At 38.2% G+C, this 6692-nt stretch overlaps 1 non-coding gene across 1 annotated transcript; it reads left to right on the plus strand.

Moving 5' to 3' along the window:
• Window positions 1-2771: 2771 nt before the first annotated feature.
• Window positions 2772-2886, plus strand: LOC136762288 (U5 spliceosomal RNA). Its single transcript, XR_010820493.1, has one exon. It is a non-coding gene; the product is annotated as a U5 spliceosomal RNA (small nuclear RNA).
• The last annotated feature ends 3806 nt before the right edge of the window (window positions 2887-6692 follow it).

The following is a 6692-nucleotide window of genomic DNA, read 5'->3' on the forward strand; positions in this document are numbered from 1 at the left end:
ATGAGTTATTTGAACCAACAAGTCTGCAAGTGCAAGGTTTCTTTAAAGATATGAAAGGCTGTTCAATGTTCAAAACATTGTATTGTGCAGTGTTACAAGTGATGACCGTTTTGAGTTTTGTGTCTAGTTTTGAAAAATGACATCAAGGTTCTGAAATTAGTGACAAAGTGATTGTAAAAAACTGTATATTCATCCTATTTAATGTGCTCTTTTAAAATGTACTTTTCTTTTTTATGTTGCCATTTCTGTTCTACCAATGTTTCAGTTGTTAGCCAAAGATTGACAGAGTACATCTCATACACACAGGCCAGACAGCAAGGATTTCTTTTTGAAATTCAATTACAAATGCTGCATGAATTCATCAATACGATTAGAGCTCCTGAAAACTCACTCTACAGCATCTCATTAGCAGTGAAAAGAAACCAAGAAAGTTGGGACAGTCGACTGTTTACCACTATGTAACATCACCTTTTCTTTTAATAACACTTATTAAGCACTTGGGCACTGAAGACACCACTTGGTTAAGTTTAGCAAGTGGGATTTCCCCCCATTCATCCATTATGCATTTCCTCAGCTGCGCAACTGCACAGGGCCTTCGTTGTCTTAATTTGCACTTCATAGTGCGCCACACATTCTCAATTCGGAGACAGGTCAGGACTGCAGGCAGGCCATGCTAGCACCCGCACTCTCTGCCTACGCAACCATGCGCTTGTAATCTGGGCAGAATGTGGTTTGGCGTTATCCTGCTGAAAAATGCAGGGACGTCCCTGGAAAAGATGATGTCTGGATGGCAGCATATGTTGCTCCAAAATGTGTACATCTCTTTCTGCAAAAATGGTGCCCTCACAGATGTGCGAGTTACATGACAGACAGACACTCATACACACTGTCACACCCACACACACACACACACTTTCACAGACAGACACACGCACACACACACACACACACACTTTCACAGACACACACACACACACACACACTTTCACACAGAGACAGACACACACACACTTACATACATACATACATACATACATACATACAGTGAGGGAAAAAAGTATTTGATCCCCTGCTGATTTTGTGCGTTTGCCCACTCACAAAGAAATGATCAGTCTATAATTTTAATGGTAGGTGTATTTTAACAGTGAGAGACAGAATAACAGCCAAAAAATCCAGAAAAACGCATTTCAAAAAAGTTATAAATTGATTTGCATGTTAATGAGGGAAATAAGTATTTGATCCCCTATCAATCAGCAAGATTTCTGGCTCCCAGGTGTCTTTCATACAGGTAACGAGCTGAGATTAGGTGCACTCTCTTAAAGGGAGTGCTCCTAATCTCAGCTCGTTACCTGTATAAAAGACACCTGTCCACAGAAGCAATCAATCAATCAGATTCCAAACTCTCCACCATGGCCAAGACCAAAGAGCTGTCCAAGGATGTCAGGGACAAGATTGTAGACCTACACAAGGCTGGAATGGGCTACAAGACCATCACCAAGCAGCTTGGTGAGAAGGTGACAACAGTTGGTGCGATTATTCGCAAATGGAAGAAACACAAAATAACTGTCAGTCTCCCTCAGTCTGGGGCTCCATGCAAGATCTCACCTCGTGGAGTTTCAATGATCATGAGAACGGTGAGGAATCAGCCCAGAACTACATGGGAGGATCTTGTTAATGATCTCAAGGTAGCTGGGACCATAGTCACCAAGAAAACAATTGGTAACACACTACGCCATGAAGGACTGAAATCCTGCAGCGCCCGCAAGGTCCCCCTGCTCAAGAAAGCACATGTACAGGCCCGTCTGAAGTTTGCCAATGAACATCTGAATGATTCAGAGGAGAACTGGGTGAAAGTGGTCTCAGATGAGACCAAAATCAAGCTCTTTGCCATCAACTCAACTCGCCGTGTTTGGAGGAGGAGGAATGACCCCAAGAACACCATTCCCACCATCAAACAAGGAGGTGGAAACATTATGCTTTGGGGCTGTTTTTCTGCTAAGGGGACAGGACAACTGCACCGCATCAAAGGGACGATGGACGGGGCCATGTACCGTCAAATCATGGGTGAGAACCTCCTTCCCTAAGCCAGGGCATTGAAAATGGGTCAAATACTTATTTCCCTCATTAACATGCAAATCAATTTATAACTTTTTTGAAATGCATTTTTCTGGATTTTGTGGCTGTTATTCTGTCTCTCACTGTTAAAATACACCTACCATTAAAATTATAGACTGATCATTTCTTTGTCAGTGGGCAAACGTACAAAATCAGCAGGGGATCAAATACTTTTTTCCCCCACTGTACATACATATATATGGAAAAGAAACATTACAAGTATAAATCACAATAAGATGTAATAAAGTACAGATAAACAAAATGTAATAAAATGTGATCTTTTTGAAAATGCAGGGACGTCACTGGAAAAGATGATGTCTGGATGGCAGCATATGTTGCTCCAAAATGTGTACATCTCTTCTGCAAAAATGGTGCCCTCACAGATGTGCAAGTTACATGACAGACAGACAGACAGACACTCACACCCACACACACACACTTTCACAGACAGACATACACACACACACACACACTCACTTTCACACAGAGACAGGCACACACACACACACATACATACATACATACATACATACATATGGAAAAGAAACAATACATTTATAAATCACAATAAGATGTAATAAAGTACAGAAAAACTAAATGTAAGAAAATGTGATCTTTAATACACACAAATATGTATGGCTGGTCGGATGCGTCTTGGACTCGGGTTCCTCTTCATTACGTATAACGCTTTTGCCTTTTGCTAAAGCTTTCCGTGGAGGGGATCGTGGGTGAGTTTGTACCATTTTTGGGAGGATCTGCCTTGTTGGGGCGGAGCTGTGATCCAGGTGAACAGCAGATCGGGCATAGGTGGGCATGTGGGCAGAGGAGTAGGAAGGCCGGTCAAGCAAATAAGCTTGCTAAGGTACACAGCAGCAGCAAGCAGCCCCCACATCCAGCCAGCCAGCCAGTCTGGCTGGCAGTGACTGAGTGGTTGACAGACGGCAAGCAACGGAATGTACGTGCTCTGTGATGTCATAGCAGTCAGCTGAGAGAGGCTCGTGATGTCATCGCTGAGCTGGCTGGCTGGCTGGCTCTGTGTGTGTGTGTGTGTCTATGTCTGTCTGTTTTTCTGTTTGTCAGTCTGTCTCTCTCTCTCTCTCTCCCTCTCAATTCTATTCATTTGTATTGTCAAAGCAATTGGACATACATACATACATATATATATATATATGTAGCGTAAGGTACACTTTTAAATTTCAATTAAAGAAGTGAATTCATAGTATCACCTTATCACGAATCCTGGAGTCTTGTAGAACTCAATTTCTGTAATCATTGGACGCAGACACCAATTCCAAAGATATAAATTGTCAAATTTATTTAAAAACAAAGACTAAATGTAGCACTACACTAACTATACAAAAGGGAAAAACTAATTAAAATTCAACTCTAGATCAACAAATCAAAGACAAATCACTTCCGTGACCAAATCAAAGACCATGGGATCACATAGGATAACACACAAATCGTTAAACAAAAAAGGTTATAAACACATTGACTACAATACCGGTTAGTAATTCTAGGAATCACTAAGAAACAGTTGAAAGTGCTAAATTGCAGTTTCAGAAGATGAAAAAAAACTGTAACTGATGGGATATGTAGTACTTTATACTCGAATGGTCTATGCGATTACACCCTGTTGGTGTTATTAAGAACGCCAAGTACCAGAATGCAGAGCGGGACTGTTTTTTGTGCCGTGACTTGTTGGGGGAAAAAGGCGCAGAAAAAACGGACGAGAAGGTGAAGGTAGTATGGCGGTGATGCACGCGTTGGTGAAGTGGGAAAGCGGGGTCGACAAAGACTCTTACAGCGTGATTCCCACTGCTTGCTTTCGCAATTTTGATTTATTCAGCATTGCTGATGATGACGAAGAGACGACTCGAAACTTCAGAGCAGAGTGGAGAGACACGAACAAACCTCCAAAAGGTGGATGGCCTGTCCATGAAGCGCAGATCATTATGACTGGTAACAATGTTTATTTTAAAAAAAAAAACATTAAAGTCTTTACATGCTATTTGATATATACAATCACAGTATATTTGAAATGAATGTTTAAGTTATTAATGTGTTGTACTTCTAACATACTCTTATAACATGGTAGATGGTGGTGAGGGCGCTAAAACTCGTCATACTTGACTGGCATTTGTAAGAACGATTTATTGTGTGTTGTGCTTTACAATAAAATCCCCCAAATCACAAAATAAATTAAACCAGATATAATTTAACTTCAGTTTTGATTCAGTGTTGGCTGTTCATCTTAATTTGTATGGTCAAAGCACAGTATTTTTATGACAAATAAATATAATCCCCAAATATCTGTGGACATAATGCAGGGTTTTATTTATTTTATTTTTATTTTAGGAAAAGAAGGCGAACTAAGAAGAAAACTTAATGACCTAACAAAAATGCCCTGTCCTAAAATGAAGAGAGTACCTAAACCAAACAAAAAACTTCAAATTTCAGATGATAGTGACCTTGATGAACCACAGTTACCGGTGAGATAATTACTGCAAATATTAAATAAATGTATTGCAGGATTGTTTTTTTTTAAATCATTTTCATATATATATATATATATTCATTTTAAACTCTTTTTCTCTCTGAATACAGCACAAAATAAGAAAGAAAACCGATGGAGCTTCAAGAATTAGATCCCGTCATATTCTACAGACATTTAAAGAGTCCAGTGAAGTTGTGCTACAGCAAAACGTTAAGCAGCTCGAAAAGGAAAACACAAGACTTAAAAATGAAAACCAATGTCTTCGAAACCGTATGGTTGATGGTAAGTTTTTTTATTTATAGCAAATAATTCCTTACCTTGATAAATGTTATTCTTCAGTAATTTAGATTCCAGAGTAATGTATTATAGTTGATCATACTGAAGTAATCTAGAACCACAATACAGACTCTTAATGTGCACTGTCTAATAGTTTAATAATACTGATTATTAAATAAAGTTTTTCAACATAACTTCATAATCCTACATTAATGACTATATGCATTACATTAGACCTGGAAATTCTTGTATTTTATCTCTTTTATTTTTTTCGTAGCTAATGTTAATGACCCACAAAAAGGTCAGTTTGCCAATAACATAGAGCAAGTCTGTCAAGTATAATTGCAGGCATTGATGGTTTTGTTTTCACTTTGTATTAAATATATTACTAGAAATGATTATCATTTAATACTAAGGTTTTTTTCTCCAGAGATTCCAGACCTTTTGGACAATCTGAAAAAAATTGTAACAAAAGCCACATTTATCAGCAATGAAGACAAAAGTGTGTCACCATCAAGTGGTTCTGACAGCCCCACAGCAAATTGTTCTGAATCTGACAAAGAATCACCAAAACAGGTATAACACTCTTGGTCTACAATATTACAAAGACAAGGTAAAAATATATATATTGAAAACAAATATTGGTTGTAAACAATCTAATGATGCTACATTATCAGTTATATTCATAGTTATAGTTGATAATAAGAATGTAATTGAATTATGGGTGTCACAGATTCACTGACTTTATTATGTCTGTAAATTAATAAACTTAGAATTGAGACATACTGTGGTCTTTAATAACACATTTCTGTAACAAAATCACAGCCTTAATGATAATGTATTCCACTTAACATAATATAAGAATAGTTTGGGGATAAACTTGTTTTTTATTTACCATTGTCTTTTAGGTGGAAATATTCCCAGGCACTGGAGTTTACATTGACAAACTGTCCTGGATCCTTGCAGAGAGGTGCAGCACGAATACGTCATATGCAAGAACCCTGACGGTTGCTGTCTTTGACTTTCCAACATTATTAAAGAGCAATCTTCGTGGTGGTGGCAGCAAGAGAGATCCAACTTCGGAGAAAAAGACACCTCTGGATCGCTTAAAGGTGGAAGCCATATATGGTATGTAAATGCTGTTGTACAAAATTTCTAACTCTCCTTTTTAACTGTATAGAACACAAAGGGTTAGCATTTGAAATGTTCCTTTGGCCTTTGTTTTAGTTTCAGAGACTAGAGTTAATTTATTAATAAATAATAATACCTTACATGTAGCAGCTGGAAAGATCCCGAAGTGCTCTACAGACTCACTTCACCCACCACCCTCTGGGGTGCAGCCATTTTGTACCAGCAGATTACTACACAGCAGTAAAGGTGGAGTCATAACAAATTTGTTAGACCTGATTGAGGGAAGCCTGACTTAGAATTCAGCCACGTCACTCTTTCAACAACACCTTGTAAATCACCTTGGATTAATGCTTCAGACATATTAATACATAATAATAATGAATAGTGCCATGGGATCCTTGACAATATAAACTTTCATGTCTCATTTAAATTTGACTTTTGAGCAAATACTTCACATTTCAGTCCAGTTGTGCCACATCAATGTAATGCTTAAGCAAGGTATTAATGGAGAAAAGACTGCCTTTGCATAGCTGCTTCGCCAAGTACAGATTTTACTATGAACTAGTGTAAGACAAGTTTAAGAGCATACACCAAAACGTTTAAATACACCCACACACACAAATGTTGATTTACTGTGGCAATATGTAACTAATGAACCCTTCTCAAAGATATG

This window comes from Amia ocellicauda, chromosome 10, assembly GCF_036373705.1.
Source record: "Amia ocellicauda isolate fAmiCal2 chromosome 10, fAmiCal2.hap1, whole genome shotgun sequence".
Lineage (NCBI taxonomy): Eukaryota > Metazoa > Chordata > Actinopteri > Amiiformes > Amiidae > Amia > Amia ocellicauda.